General features: G+C 45.8%; 1 long non-coding RNA gene across 1 annotated transcript; it reads right to left on the bottom strand.

The window, feature by feature from the left end:
• Positions 1-11,916: 11,916 nt before the first annotated feature.
• Positions 11,917-15,395, bottom strand: LOC128566925 (uncharacterized). The gene is made up of 3 exons (XR_008374662.1): positions 15,117-15,395; positions 14,851-15,010; positions 11,917-12,115 (listed from the first exon to the last, which is right to left on the bottom strand). It is a non-coding gene; the product is annotated as an uncharacterized LOC128566925 (long non-coding RNA).
• Between the last annotated feature and the right edge of the window lie 1,470 nt (positions 15,396-16,865).

Here is a 16,865-nt window from a genome sequence, read left to right as displayed (position 1 = left end):
TGTCTTCTCCCATTCTGAGGGCTGTTTGCTTGCTTTACTTACTGTGTTCTTGGCTGTGCAGAAGCTTTTTAATTTGATCAGGTCCCAGTAGTGTATTTTTGAAGCTGCTTCAATTGCCCGGGGGGTCCTCCTCATAAAATACTCACCCAGACCAATTTCTTCAAGGTTTTTCCCTGCACTCTCTTCTAGTATTTTTATAGTTTCATGTCTTAAGTTTAAATCTTTAATCCAGTGGGAGTCTATCTTAGTTAATGGTGAAAGGAGTGGGTCCAGTTTCAATCTTCTACAAGTTGCCAGCCAGTTCACCCAGCACCATTTGTTAAATAGGGAATCTTTACCCCACTGAATTTTTTTAATTGGCTTGTCAAAGATGAAATAACAGTAAGTAGCTGGATTCATCTCTTGGTTCTCTATTCTGTCTCCACTGCTTTTTAACATTGTAATGGAAGTTTTAGCTACCGCAATTGGGGAAGAAAAGGCGATCAAGGGTATCCATATAGGGTCAGAAGAGATCAAACTTTCACTGTTCGCTGATGATATGATTGTATATCTGGAAAACACCAGGGATTCTACTACAAAAGTCTTAGAAGTGATCAAGGAATACAGCAGCATCTCAGGTTACAAAATCAACATCCATAAATCGGTAGCATTTATATATACCAACAATAGTCAAGCTGAAAAAACAGTTAAGGACTCTATTCCATTCACAGTAGTGCTAAAGAAGATGAAATATTTGGGAGTTTATCTAACAAAGGACATGAAAGATCTCTATAAAGAGAACTATGAAACTCTAAGAAAAGAAATAGCTGAAAATGTTAACAAATGGAAGAACATACCATGCTCATGGCTGGGAAGAATCAACATTGTTAAAATGTCCATACTACCCAAAGCAATATATAATTTTAATGCAATCCTTATTAAAGCTCCACTGTCATACTTTAAAGATCTTGAAAAAACAATACTTCGTTTTATATGGAATCAGAAAAAACCTCAAATAGCCAAGACATTACTCAGAAATAAAAACAAAGCAGGAGGAATCACGCTACCAGACCTCAGACTATACCACAAATCGATAGTGATCAAAACAGCATAGTACTGGCACAAAAACAAAGAAGTAGATGTCTGGAATCTATTTTTTGTTATTATTACTTGTGACTGAGGACTTACATCCACCAAGCACTTTAAAGACAGTGTCTCATTCATTTATTCTTCACACCAGCTCTGTGAAGAAGATACTCTTAACCCACATTCCAGAAGAGAGAATAAGTAACTTGCTAAGCCAGGTTTAAAGAGCTGGTAAGTGTGATGCAAACCAAGTTTGTCTGACACTAGGGTCTATGTTCCTAGCCACTATATTAGCTACTCTTACCTGACACCTGGTGCCTCCTGGGGTCTGTGGCTGCCTCAGACCTGGCATTCTGTCCATCCCCTTAGTATGTGGCCCAAAGAGAGGTGCACATGGATGCACATAGGCTGGCATGGGGATTCTTTCCCCTCCAGAAAACAGCAATAGACGGGACCTGCCCCAAGTTCTTCTAGTACATCAGTCTGCTTGGCTAGCAGAATCCCGTGGAATTCTGTGTCCTTTAAGAAACCACGAAGGGAACAGAAGGTGCAGACTGAATCAGATGATCCATAAGTGAATGTACAGCTGAAAGGCAAATTGCATCCCCTCTGTCCTGGTCAGCATGGCTCCAGATGGATCCACAGCATAGGAGAGACAAATGCATTTCTCTCTCTGATATCATGGCCACTTGACCCAGAAATGCCAGTGCTGGAAGATTAAATATCTCTACAGACCAGTGATTTTCAGCTGGTGTGCTGTAAAAAATTTTTAAAGATCATTCATTAAATTATTTTCAAAAGAAGTTCAAAGCGCAGTAGGAATATTCTTTTTTTAGTCTTTTTTTAACCAACATAATTTAAGTGTGTCGTGGAAGTTTATAGGTTCGAGTGTGCTGTGACATAAAAAAGGTTGAGAAATACAGGTCTAGATGATACTACTACTAATTCACTCACTATAAGTGAATAATAAATAAAGCCCACTATATTTATTAAGCACCCATAATGTACCAAGCTTTGGGAGTCCCCTAGGTGCTTTGCGTCAAAAATGAAAACACTTCTTCTTTGGGGGTACTCAAGTCTAGTAACCAAGATGTATAATACACGTGTATTAAGAATTACTATAATACTATATCAGGGACTATGGGAAAGGAGAGGAGGGAAGGAGTGATCATGTCCAGAAGGGGAGAGAAGGACTGATTCTGTCCAGGAGAGGAGAGAAGGACTGATTCTGTCCAGGAGAGGAGAGAAGGACTGATTCTGTCCAGGAGTGGAGGGAAGGACTGATTCTGACCAGGAGAGGAGGGAAGGACTGATTCTGTCCAGGAGAGCAGGGAAGGATTTTGTCCCCTAATTGGGTGGCGGAGGGAGGGAGAGACACCGCTGCAGAGAGGAAGTTTTGGATTTGCTGTTGGCTGCCCAACATTCATTCTCCTTCCTTCCTTTCTTTGGGAAACCCCATGTGGCTACGGAAATGGTCCTGATTGACATATGTCTCTTATATGGCCACAGTGACCCAACCTGGTCCAGTCAGAGTTAACTTTAGGCACATTACTGAGAATCTCTCTTTTCTCTCTCTCTCTCTCTCCCCCATCATTTAAACCCTGTATCCATCTGGGTCTGAAGCCAGATCAACCCCAGGACATTGCTCTTTTCTCTAGAACTGATTTAAGTTGGGTTTGTTGTGGCTTATAGATGAGGGGATCCCTAACTAAGACAGGTCTTTTCTCTGTTTTCTTGTCAACAAATCATGATTCTGTTTACTTTTTTCCCCACAGGAATAATTATGGTTGCACACACTGAATTTTAGCAGAAATAATTACTGTGGCATACTTTGGATTCCCAATGTTCTGTAGGAATGATAAGTATAATTATCTAGTTAGGAGATGAAGAAAGAACAACCATCCTCCTAGAGTTTCAAATGAAATCAATCCATTCTATTACCATAGACAAGGATGTGTTCCCTAATGTATTTATCTGTTCCTTATGGTTGACACCGCTCTGTGAAATGACCCACAGCATTCTACATGGGTGTAGTGGTCAACTCTGTCTGGGGAGGTCTAGAAGGTCCATGAGCAAGTGATACTTGAGCTGCACCATTTGGGATAAGATGCAGGTGGCCAAGAGGAAAAGGGTAGGGGTGTTTGAGGCATCTTTTTGTGAGTTTCCTCTAACTGGGCGGGCAGGCCGACAGAGAAGGCTATGGGGCTGAGGCAGAGAGGGAGGGCCCAGGGCTGGTGGGCCCTGTAATCATGCTAAGCAGTTGGAGGGGAGAACCACAGGATAATTCTGTCTTAGGAAGAATTAAAGAGGAAGAGACTGTCTGAGCCATTGAAATTGATCAGATGTCACACCAGCAAAGAAGGCGAGACCTGGCAGGGTGGGATGGGGGAAGGGTGACGGGCCCTCACAGGGAATTGGGTGGGGAATAGTGCCACAGCCAAGCAAGAAAGATAAAGGGACTATAACTCTGGGGTTAAAATGAGTTCAGTTGTGAATAGTAGCATGAGGAGCCTGTAAGATCTCCATGGCTGGAGTCCCCCATCCCCTGGGCCTCACAGCTCCAGGACTGGGTTCTGGGCTAGTTCCACAGAGGTTCTAATGCTTACCTACATACATCACATCTCCCATCCTCCAGGACAGTTAGGTCTGGCCACGTTCTGCCCACGGGCTGTGGGCAGAACCAGTATGTGCTACCTGCAGGCATGGCCCTAGAGGCACATCCCAGTCTTTCTACAGCCTCTGAGGGTGTGGGAAAGCCAGAGGCACAGGACTGCAGGACCACCAACTCATAATCAACTCTCCAGTAAGCAAAAAGTAAAGTTGAAATGTGCTAAGCCACAGGAATTCTGGGCTTGTTTGTTACAGCAGTCAGCCTGCCTTGACCGACATAGCTGCAGAAAGTGACTGAGCATCGTTCCTGCATGAGGGTAATGAGGCCTGGCTTGGAGGTGTAGCTTGGGAGAAGTGCAGTCTGTGAGGAGAGGGGTGAGGATGGAGCCCTGGGAAAGGCTGGCTAAAGAGCGAGCCGGCAAAGGAGACGAGGAAGAAGAGTCAGATGTGAGAGAGATGTGCCTGGGGGGGCTGGGATGCCCAGGAGCAGAGGGTGGGAAGCACGTGCTTCTGAGATACCAGGGAAGATGCAAGGCAGCCAAGTGTTCAGTGACATCAGTGAGTAGAAGGACATGAGGGTTTCCATGCTGTAGCGGAAACCTAATTTCAGGGGCCTGAACAATGAATAGGGCGTCAGGGGGAATTACTGAGAGGAAATCAGCATTTTAAAGAACTCGTTCATAAGAGAAAACAAAATAGAGGAACAACTAGATGGAGTATCAGGAAATATTTAAAGACAGGAGAAATTTGCACAAATTCATTAGTCCTAGAAATCAAAAGTGACAGTCCCCGAGGAAGAAAGAAGTTCTTCTCACACAGGAGAAGGAGTCAGGGTCTTCTCAGCGACCAGGTAGAGAGTGAACGTAGGAAACGGAAGGTCCCTCCTTCCAACCAGATTTGCCCTCTGTTCATGAGGAAGTGGGGATCTTCCCAGAAAGTGCAGATGGCAAAGTCTGGAAGGGAGTTTGAGAAAAGCAGTAAAGATAGAGTCATACATGAGATTTATGGAAGGAAGAGATGGAGGTTAAGGACTTTTGATTCCAGTAGCAAGTGCAGACCTAGAAGACTCCTTGCAGGCCCTAGAAGCCTCCGCCTCCAAGCCAAGCTGCCTAGACACACTAAGTCAGTAACTGAGAGAGTTCACGTGGAACAAAGCGAAGGCCTGGGTTCAGCAGTGGTTTAAGAAAAGGCAGTGGTGGGACTTAAGAAAGCTATTGTAAGACTTAGTGACCAACTGGATTTGAGTATTATGGCTTTAGCCTGAGGTGGGTTATCTGGGACAGAATGTGGCCTTGGGAAACTCTTCCACCCCAGCGGACACCTCCCAAGTCACACAGCAGAATGACAGTACACAGGACAGGACAGGGGTCCCCAGGCAGCCTCTCATCCCCTCTCTCTCTCCTCTTACAGGGACCTGAATGCCAGAGGAAGAAGTCGCTTATTCATGGTCACAGAGTTAGTGGCCAAGCCAGCACTGAAACCAAAAGTGACTGGAAGAGAAAGAAGAGCCAGAGAGAAGAGGGAGAAGAGTTCATCTGTTCATTCCTCCATCACTTCTTCATAAAGCAAATTAGGATAGCCTTTTAGCCTACCTGAATATGACCAGGTATCTGCTTTTAAGGGTCTCACACCCAGGGAGAGGAGACCCATGAAATATGGGTATTCTATACTGGAATATAGGCAGTCGCTGGGTCACAAACAAGATAGGTTCTTGAGTGGAATCTATATGTAAGTTGGAACAGGTACAGACCTATAATAGCCTATAGACCTATAATAGCCTCTGTTTGCGCAGAAGTCCATGTGTGTAGCTCAGGGACTGCCTGCAGAGCATGCAGAATGCAGGGGACGTGAAGGGGGAAACAGTTATTGCCGCCTGAGGTGTTGGAAGCTGAGTATCAGGAAAGCTTCCAGAAGGAAGTCACTTGAACTGAGCATGGAAAGATGAGATGGATGCAGATAGAAGAGGCTGTCTCAGCGGCACAGTGGGGACACCAGGCCTGCTGGCTGGTGGGGGATGGGCTGGCGGGTGAGACTGTTTGAGAAGGAAAACAGCCCTCCCGTGAGTTAGGGGCGAGCGAGGTGATAAGTGAGTCCTTCTCCTTGGAAATTGTGTTTTGATTGGGTGGGGACTATCAGAGGACACTCCCAAGAGGGGTGTCCCTGTAGCATGGGTTACAGCTTCACCCCTGCAGGTTGGCAAGATGCTCATCAGCCCATGAACAGGGAAGGCAGCTGCCCCTGTCACCCAGCCAAGAGTGCAGGAGGCAGAGCTCAGAGCCGGCCTGTTCGGCCCCAGGACTGGTGAGGCCCATGTCACCCCAAACCACCCTGAGCAACCAGACACTGCCCGAGGGCTGCCACCCCTGGGTGATCATAAATAACACAAATGAAAAACAACAGTGCTAGAATCTATGTGGGAGAATGTCCAGGAAGGAGTGATTTGCTTCAGTGGGAAAGTTGAGTGCTACTGAGGAAACCACTAAAGATTCTGATGGATTTTTTTCTTGATGGAAGAAGCAGCCAGATCAGGTGTCCTCTGTCCCCAGCCGGACAGAGGCAGTGGTTCTCTCACCAGTGCTGTCTTGATGTATTATTTTCCCAGTTCTTCTGGCACTGTGTAGATGCTAAATAAATTTTTGTTGAACGAATGAATGAAAATGGGATATACAAAGAGATTCCAAAGGGCATCTGTCCTTTCACTGCTAGGAAAATTTGTTGTAACCGTGGAATTATAAAACCTAAGTTTTGGTTTACCCTCAGGGCCCAAACTTAGCTTCTTTGAGGTTCTTAATCTTTTTGTGTGTGCCATGGACTCCTTTGGTGTCTCAGTGAAGGCTGTAGAACCCCTCAGAATAAAGTTTTAAAGGTTAAGATAAAATGTACAGGATCACAAAGAAAATAGTTCTTTTAAAATACAGTCATCAGAATACTTTAAGAAATAATTTACAGTTATATTAATAGATTTACTTATTTATTAACACATTAAATAAAGAGATCTATCAGCAGGTCTCATTAATTACTGTAATTTCAAAGCAGCGATGAACTTAATGACATTTATAAGTATCTGCCACAACTGTAATAGATCTGAAAATATCTATGATTTCTACTGGTAAGAAAGTCACAGAATGTGCTAACACTACCATTGTCTGTTGCCTGAATTAATTGTCTACATGACGATTAGAGGTTAGTGAAACAAAGGTGCATTTTTTTTCCCCATTCCAGTTTGTACAGCCACTGAATTCTATGCCTGGTAATGAACTTCAGCCCAATCCCGGCATGCTTACCTGCTGTTGTTGCAGAGGCCCTCATCCCTGAGGAAGAGGCTTACCTAAGATCGGTCCTCCTGTGCCTGGGACCATTGCAGGGTGGTCAGGCAGGGAAGCCAAGTTGCTAGTGCTTTAGAATAATTTTGGCCCTTTGGATACAGGAAGAAATGGTGGAGACAAGGTGCTCTCCTTTGCCTAAGGCCATACAGAATTTATCTCCAGAAGAACTACTGGGTTCAGAAGATGCAACAGGTTAAGTAGGCTTCTGACTTGGTTGGTTTTCAGCAGTCTCAAACTCTGGATTTTGTTCTTTTCACCTCACTGGACAAGAATGCAATGAAATCCCTGTATAAATGCCTTGGGTTGCCGGCAGTCAGTACAGGGTTTTGTTTGTTCATTTGACTTCTGGGCTATGTATCAAAGGAGGAAAAAGAACAGCAAAACCTGCCCTTGCTGAGAGTGTGTGGGAACACGGCATTTCTGCACTTGGCTCAATGTTTCTGCTGAGCAGTTTGGCAGTATGTATCCACAGTCCTGAGTCTGTACAAATACTTTGGTCTAATAATCCTGCTGCTAAATATTCTTCTTAAGAAAATAATTGTTTTCATAAAGATATATGTCTTTATGAAAAACATTCTCTCTCTATATATACATGTTTATTAGTGTTAACAATACTAGAATAAAAAATAAACCAACTCTCCCTCCACCAAAACCAAAAGAAACCATTCTCGATATATTGCAAAACGTGCAAAACCAAATGCTACCAGGATTCAAAAGAGTACTACGATATGATAACAGTTTGGAAAGCTAACACACACATCCGTGAAAAATGCTAGACGCACTTACACAAAATGTTGACAATGTCATCTTCCATGGTGGGATTATGGGTGAGTATTATTCTTCCCATGTGCTTTGCCAGGTTTTCTGAAGTTCTGGCAGGGAGCATGTATTATGTAGCCCAGCTAGAAATATTTATTTTTAGGGACACAAATGGTAAATTTGTGAAGAAAGGACCAGTACACTTTTTTTTTTTTTTATCATTTCTTCATGAAATTAGAGCTCCATTCAAGTCTGTCGTCTATCTCCCGGTGGTGTGAACTGAATGAGCACGCTGGGAAAGGCCTGGTCTCCTCCAGGCACCTCTCACTGAGTCAGGGCATTGAGCCTGGGGGACAGCAGTGTCTGGCCAGCCCAGGTTCCAGCCTGCTTACTGCTGTCACAAGCCACCTTCTAGACTGCCATTTTGTCTGGAACCTGGGCATGGACGTGCTGAGTGTCACTTCTTCCTCTCTCAGGGGTGACAGCAGCAGGGCCTAGATGACATGGGCAAGGAAGACAGACAACAGCTCAATAAAACCTCACCTTCTGGCGTCATTTCAGGGGTCTGAAGTTCCTGACGCTGTGCTTTGGCCTTAGGATCTTTTACTTTCAGAGGCTGATCACATCTCACTTGTAGATAGTACTTAATAGTATCTTCATGACTTAACTCCACAAATAATTACTAAGTGTCTTCATCAGAGAGCAAACCATTTGTGGTTCCCTCCAGGACCCCAGGAGCCCCTCTACCCCCCATTGACAGGCAGATTCTAATCATTCTTCCTAGTCTGGCTACAGGAGGCCCTTGGGGTGAGGATGTGAGGCATGTGGGGGAGGGACTGATGTCCTGGGCTCAATGGAGGTCACACTAGGGGGGTGTTGGAGGTGGGAGGGGCTGGGTTTTGATGAGTTTGGTCAGGAATGGTTATAATGGTAGCTCATGCGGAGCATGCAGGTGGCCAGGGAGGGCTGAGGGCCCTGCAGGAGTGAGCTGGCCTGATGTGTGTAGAGCCGATCAGCTTGTATTAGTCAAGGTTCTCCAGAGAAACAGAATCAATAAGATGCATTTAGATATACAACAGGAGACGTCTGATGGGAATTGCCTTATGATGATGGAGGCTGGGAAGTCCCACGGAGGACTAGAAAAGCCAGTGATATAATTCAGTGTGAGGGTGAAGGCCTGAGAACCAGGTGTACTGACCTCCAAGGGCAGGAGGAGATGGATAAATCAGCTCAAGCAGAGAGAGTGAATTTTTCCCTTCTCTGCCTTTTTGATCTATTCAGGCTCTTGGGGGATTGTAAGGCCTCACACTGGGGAGGGCTACTGCTTTACCCAGTTCACCAACTCAAATGCTAATCTCTTCCAGAAAACCCCCAAGACACGCTCAGAAGTAAGGCTTTGACCAGCTGCCTGGGCATCTATTAGCCTAGTCAAGCTGACACATTAAAATTAACCTTCACAATGCCTTTCATTCTTTCCTTCCATCTACCCCTCCACCTATATGCATTGAGATTGTCTCTGTGTAAATACCCTGTAGACTATATAGCTCCCAGTGCCATAACACAGCTCCTGCTGCCTGGTAGGAGAGGCAGAGAAGTAAACAATTGTAATCTAGAAAAAGTGCTGGGTGCATGTAAGTTTAAGGGGTAGTGCTGGAGCCCAGGAGGAAACAGGCAGTTCTGCAGGAGATGAGGGAAGGAAGACAGGAATAAAAGCAGAACCTTGTGAAAGAGGATGGCCTGGCCTGGGACCTGGGTCTTGTAGCCACAGCCAAGGTTGCTCACCCCAAAAGAGGCCAGCAACGTGGCAGGCAGCAGGCCCTAGGGACCACTGAGGGAGCTACCACAGACAGGTGGGCACATGCTCTGATTTGCTTTTAGAAATCCTGTGTTGGCATTTGTAGGCAGGGTGCAAAGGTGGGTTGGGGGCGAGGGGCTGGAGAGACGGGCTGTGGCTGACAATGCAGCACAGAGGCCACTTGGCAAACTGTAGCCATTTGCAGTGGCAGCAACCCTAGGAGGAGAGAGGGAACCTGAGAACTCTTTAGGAATGAAAGAGACGGGTGGAATGTGATGGGTGAGGAAGGAGGGGGCAGCAGTGACTGGTGCTATGCTGGGCAAGATTTGACTTGATGATGGGGCATCCTGGTGGGAGCCCAGCTGGCAGCAGGTCATGGGGATTTGGAGTTCAGGAGGGAGGACTCTGAGCTGGAGCTGAGCTCTGTAGACAGTACTATCTTGGGAAAGGGGTCCTGCCACAGGGCCAGGTCGTGGGAGCCATCCCAGTGCACCACCTTCGGGCACAGGCAACCCATTTTCCCTTTCTGTGCCTCAATTTCCTCCTCTGTGTAGTGTGTAGTGCACTGCGGTTGTGGTGAGGATTGAATGAGTTACTGACATACTGTGCACCCAGAAGTGCTCTTTGCATGCTTGCTATTGTCATAACTATTTGGAACTCTTCAGGTTTTAAATAGTGGTTGGGGAGTGGGGAGGATGGGTGGAGGGAGGGTAATTGAGGAGACCACACCTATGGTGCACTTTACAAGGGTACATGTTAGATCTACCAAGTGTAGAATATAAATGTCTTAACACAATAACTAAGAAAATGTGGCGAAGGCTATGTTAACCAGTTTGATGAAAGTATTTCAAATTGTACCCCAGCACATCGTACCCCATAATTGCATTAATGCACACAGCTATGATTTAATAAAAAAAAAAATAGAAAAGAAAAGAAAAAAAATAAACAGTGGTCAAAAGCTTAGATGGAAGAGATGGCCCAGGGAGAAAGGTGTGAGTGAGCAGGGGTGAGGCCCTGAGCAGCTGAGGCAAAAATGTAGCTAGGGCTGTGGTTGAAATATTTTTAAAATAAATTCTCACCAGATCTATATCTAAATATATTAAGGCCGGGTGCAGTGGCTCATACCTGTAATCCTAGCACTTTGGGAAGCTAAGGAGGGAGGCCATGAGTTCAATATCAGCCTGGGCAACTTAGAAAGACCCCCATCTCCACAAAAAATAAAAAAAATTATCCAGGTGTGGTGGCATGTGCCTCTTGTCCCAGGTACTCAGGAGACTCAAGCAGGAGGATCACTCTAGCCCAGGAGTTTGAGGCTACAGTGAACTATGATCAGGCTACTATATTCCAACCTGGGCAATAGAAAAAGACCCGATTTCAAACAAAAGCAAGTCTTAGCTTTATTTATTTATTTATTTTTTATTAAATCATAGCTGTGTACATTAATGTGATCGGGGGAAACATGCACTGGTTTTATATACAATTTGAAATATTTTCATCAAACTGATTAACATAGCCTTCCTGGCATTTTCTTAGTTATTGTGTTAAGACATTTATATTCTACATTTAGTAAGTTTCACATGTACCCTTGTAAGATGCACTGTAGGTGTGTGTCCCAAGTCTTAGCTTTATGAGCAAGCCAAATTAAACTCAAATTTATTCTTTATGTTTCCAAATCAACAAAGTGACACAGTTAACACTATACAGGACATTTTTGAGGCATAAGGGGATCATTGCTGAATCCACACCCTGCTGGTAACTAGCTGTGTGACCTTGGTTCAGGTTCAGAGCTGCCCACTTTCTCTGAGCCTGAATTAAGTCACTGTGAAAGGAGCCAGTTAGATCAGAATTATCACTCAGGTTTCTTCTGGACCTGGAAGTCTGGTTCTCAGGGCAACCAAATGGTAGCTTGGTTTTAGTGACTCTGTATACTTAGAAGTTAAATGCTGGGTCTTCTTTAAAAGTGTGTCCATGTATGGGGCTGAGGGAGAGGCTCAGTTTCCAGCAGGTGAGAAGACCAGCAGGTGGGGAGAGGACAGTGGGGTGGAGTGGACAGTACCAAGGTGGCTCTGACCCCAGCTGGTTCAGAGAGTTACCATCAGGGAGGGTCGGTCAGTGGGAATAGCACCGCCTGGGGTCCCCTGTGAGCCAGCCCTCATCATGGAGGCAGGCACACTCCCATAAGCACAGCAGACACAGCCGCTGCCTCACCGTGTTTGCCATCGTCTGCGAAAGCGAGATATTGGCCAAGTCCTCATAATGAATGAAATGATTCTAAGACTGAGGGCAAGTTACCTAATTTCTCTGAGCTTCAGTTTCCTTCCCTGTAAAGTGGGATATAAATGTTCAACTCAAGAGCTGGTATGAGAGTGCTGACACGGTTTATTTATTAATATTTGACAGGCTGTGGCGATGCATCGAATACCACAAAAGTTAATAAATGAAGGCACTGGAGCGAAGGGATGAGAAGATGCGGGAAGGGTAGCTGCAGCACCCAAGTGCACCCCGATGGCCCTCAGAGGCTGCGAGCAGTGGGCTGCAAATTCAGTTCTTAGTTTCTGAGCTATCAAAGAAAAGAAGGAAATAGGATCAATCTGATGCTATCACTTTTGGCTTACAATTAGTCAGTGGCTTCCTGTGGCTCTTAAATTAAACTCCAGCTCCTTCATCTGTCTCAGGCCCTCCTCTGCTCTCTAGTCCATAACACTCTGTAGCACAGAAAAGCTGAACCTGTCCCGTTCCTGAGCCCCTGTCTCATTCTGTCTTCCTGCTCAGCTCATTCGCTTCTGGAGCTTCTCCTGTCCAAGGCTCAGTTAGGGAGCGTGGCTCTCTGCTCCAAAGCATCTTGCACTCCCTGCCAAGGCTCCCCCCAACCCCCCGCCTCCTGTGAGTGAGGGTCTGTCTCCTCTCTGTCCCTCCCAGTGTGCTTGATGCAGAGTGGGCGCTCTGTAAATACTGAGAGGGGCACTTTTTCCCAAGACCTCTTGAGGATATATGCTCCAGGCTGGTCACAGACATTCAGCTCAGAATAAACCTCTTTAAAAAAAAAAAAAAATTCTCTCTCTCTCTCGCTAGTGTATATATGTATATATATATATGTGTGTGTGTGTATACATACATACACACACATATACACATTCTCCATATATACATATATACATATGGAGAATGAATGAATCTACCTAAAGTTGCACAGTTTTCCCTGTCCTGAGAACTCTGTGTCAGAATTCCCCCCAATCTTCAGAAAGGGGAAGCCGTGTGTAGTGGTGGACACAATGCACACATGGCCTGCCTGGCTGGATTGAAAAAATGCTGTTCTGAGAGGGATGCAGGAGGCCGATGGTGTGGGGTTAAGGTGTGGGGTTATGGTCGTACTCACTGAAGAAAGCAAAATGTGATGGTAAGAACTGAGATGGGAGTTTGCTAAAGGGGAGGATGGAGGTGGGAAGCAAAACTTGCAAAGGGCATATTAGGAAGCCCACTTTCTGGTATGACCCCTTGTAAGGAGCATTTGTAAAAATTAATGAGATTTTTGGAAATAAATTAAAAATCAATCCCAGAAAAGAGAAAGCAGAGGAGACCCAGAGTACTGACACATTCTGGGACAAAGGTCATGAAGGTGAAGAGTTCTGAATTCAGTGACTAGTTGAATTATGTGCAGTGTAGATAGATAACAGGCGATCAGAGAGCACGTGGTCAAAACTTTCATACATGCTGAGCCGTGAAGATGGTATAGTGAACCTCGAAGTAAAGGATTTCCAGAACCTTGAAAAATCATAGCAATTACTCTGTGCTAATAATTTACAACTAGAAATTGCTCCAAAGATCTTTTTATATCTCTATTTTACCTACATCTGTCTGCCTGTATGTCCTTTTCTTTTCTTTTCTTTCCTTCCCTCCCTACGTTCCTTCCTTCCCGTCTTTCTCTCCACCTGTCTGCCTGCCTTATTGGACTCTAAGCTACTTGGAAACAATAGGGTATGTTCTTTTCATGCATCTTCCATAGTATCTGTTGCAGAATCTTCATTCACATCATGCTCACTTGCTGAATCAAAATGGATTCAAAGGATTGGAAATATATAGTTTTTGGATATAAGGAAGACATGCTAAGTTTACTGCTGCAGATCCGCATTTCAGGTAATTTAAAATGAATTATTTGCTTGTAAAAAATTTACTAGTCCATCAAAAAATGATCCAGAGACTATGTAAAAAGACAGGGGTTTTAGAAAATAAGTCCATGGGAGCCAACGCTGTGAAATAGCCTCCAAGAAAACCTGCAGGCCCCGTTGGCTGTGTTGATAAAAGGGTGTGATGGTGTCACTCTCCACTGGTGACACCATACCTCATTAGGGAGCTCTGTTCTTGCCCAGGAGATGGAAAAGCTCAGAATGCTCTCGGGGAGGATGAACAGGAAGGAGAAGACCCTCAAGTTATGAGAAGTGGGAAATAATTGAAGCAGGGTCCCATTCAGGCCACCATTCATCTTCTCACACAGACAAGAATCTAGCCACTGATTTTAGCCTCTTTGATCTAGGCACAGTGCTCTGTCCTCCAGTGTCCCCAGCTGAGCTCTGGTGCCTACTGAGTCCCTGGGTTTCTGCTGCAGGGCCTCCTTCAGGCCAGCACTTTCCCACCCATCTCCCATTCAGCCCTCAGGGGGAGCTTTCTGAAAGGTACATCTGTTTGTGTCACTTCCTATTAAAATCCTTAGTGAATGCTCATACAGGCACCATCTGACCCAAACCTTTTGTGACCTGACCCAAGCTCGCCATTTTGGACTTATCAAAGAGCTCCCTTTCAGGCTCCAGCCAGCCCAGTGGTTATGTTGCCAGCCACAAGCACCGAGGCTGGCGGGTTCCAGCCCGCCCTGGGCCAGCTAAACAACAATGACAACTGCAAGAAAAAAATAGCCAGGCATTGTGGTGGGTGCCTGTAGTCCCAGCCCAAGAGTTGGAGGTTGCTGTGACCTGTGATGCCATGGCACTCTACCCAGGGTGAGGGCAACATAGTGAGACTCTGTTTCAAAAAGAAAAAAAAAAAAAAAAGAGTCCCCTTTCATAAACACCCTGGGCTCTGGCCAGGCCACACACCATGACATACCAAAAATTTCCTTGTTGTCACATGCTCACACCTATGGTTTCCTCTGTGTGGTGAACTAGGACAGAAACTCAACTCAAACTCACTTAAAAAGAGAGACTGTTGGTACCAACAAAGTCTATACCTGAATATAAGGTGACTCTAAATGTAAAACATTTCCCAGTGGGAAGATTTCTGCCTAAGTTAAATATTTATACTTACTGGGGGTAAGGAGGCAGTAGCAGCCAATAGTTGTAACTTTACATCCTCTCAGAATCCTGAATTCAGAGGCAAGAGACAGCCTTTGTGATAACAGAAGATCCCCAGGAAGGACTCTGAGGGGCTGTGGCCAGGGAAGAGGGGCACACTCTGATTTGCTCGTCTGTACCACAGGAAGATGGCACCATTCTGAGACCCCACCAGGACTACGTGGAGGGAGAGAAGCAGGGAAGGCGGCTCTACAAAGGGAAGGACGCTGGGAGACATACCACTATGGCTGCTGTCTCGCAAGTCTTCCTTAACCTTCTCCAAGATGGGAGCTTCCAGAAGTCCTCACTAACTCCTCTCTTCCAGCCTGAGTTGTGTCACTGTGGATTTTTCAATATGTGCCTTCTCAGCCACCCAAGTAAGCTCCCAAAGGGCAGAGATGTTGTGTGCACGGTTGTCTTCTCTCTGCCCTCCACCCTTCCCCTCTCCTCCCCCCACTCCCCTCTGAGGACTGTGTCCGTGGGATCCTGTGCTCCTGGCTTCATCAGTGGTGGGGGTGGGCAGTGCAACGGTTCAGGCTCTCGGGCAGGAGAGCTGAGCTATTTATGTGTCCCTCCAGCTGCCTCCCTGCAGGGCTCCTGTGGGCTGCCTGTTTCCCTAGATTCAAGGCGACAGCCTCTCAATGAGAAAGAACTTGGAAGCAGCTCCCTTCTCAGCCCTTCCCACCTTGCCCCTCTGTTCACAGCCCCAGGGGTCTGCACTATCTCCTTAGTTGCCCTGTACGCTGCCCACGCTGTAGAAATAGTTCCTTTTTATTAAGCTCTCCTCATGTTACCCAGTTAGGGTGTGCCACTGGCTCCTGCCGGGGCCCTGCCCAGCACGGGATTCTATTCATCTCTATGCCCCAGGAGCCAGCTCAGTGCCTGCCACACATCATGGGCATTTCATAAATTTAGAAACTGTGGAATGATTCAACATTGGCTGGATATAGGAGTATGGAGCCCTTTATGGGAAATAGATCAGGGGAGTGGCTTTCAAATGTTCTTTGGCTGGGACTCTCGGAGGCATATTTCATGGTGTGCCATGGCACACACCAGACATAGTTATACGTCACTGACAGAGGAGATGCGTGGCAGTCTTACCTTTCCCATGGGCAACACTGTCAGCTTGTCTATTTAATTCTGCTCTATTTCAATTTTCAAGTTAAATTTTTGTTATGGTCCCTTGAATTGATTTCACGGCCTGCAAAATGATTGCAACCCAAGGCCTAAAAAGCACAAGCCTTACGACCTCCACGGTGCACAGTCTTTGGTTCCTGGAGCAGAACCCTGAGGCACAAGGATTCTGGCAGTGATGGTGCCTTTATGGGAGCTGACTTCCCTGCCTCGAAAAATCAAATGACATCTCCATTCTGTCTTCAGTTGTCCACAGACTTCTTACTCAAAGTTGGCTTCTTTTTAGATTTAGCCTAATTTGGGAGGTGGGAGATGAGAGTTTTTAACACACTGATGTGCACATAGTTTAAGCTATGAACTATGGCGGGGCGCTGTGGTTCATGCCTAGAACTTCAGCACTTTGGGAGGTCAAGGCAGGAGGATCACTTGAGTCCAGGAGTCAAGATAAGCCTGGGCAATTAATTAAAAAATTATCTCAACAAAAAATTTAAAAAATAGTTGTGGTAGCACAGGCCCATGGTCCTAGCTACTCAGATGGCAGAGGTGGAAGGGTTGCTTGAGCCAAGGAGGTTGCAGTGAGCTGTGATGATGCCACCATGCTCTAGCCTAGATGACAGATGAGACTCCATCTCTAAAAAGAAGAAAACGTGTCCTGGAACCACAGCTCCCGAGTGCCAGGGGGGCCAGAGGCTCCGCACCAAGCCTGCAGTGGAAAGTGAACCTTGTGAGCTTCCCTTGGGCTTCCTGGTCCTCTCCACTGTGTCCTTGCTGCCACCATCAGCTCTTTCTCCTTAGCAAACACATTTTTTTAGTGACTGGTTGTGTGTAGAGTTTGACCAAGAGAACAACACAGGC

The sequence above is a fragment of the Nycticebus coucang genome, chromosome 15 (genome assembly GCF_027406575.1).
Source record: "Nycticebus coucang isolate mNycCou1 chromosome 15, mNycCou1.pri, whole genome shotgun sequence".
NCBI classification, from domain to species: Eukaryota; Metazoa; Chordata; class Mammalia; order Primates; family Lorisidae; genus Nycticebus; species Nycticebus coucang.
The sequence above is the reverse complement of the archived record's forward strand: the minus strand, read 5'-3'. Positions and strand labels throughout refer to the sequence as shown.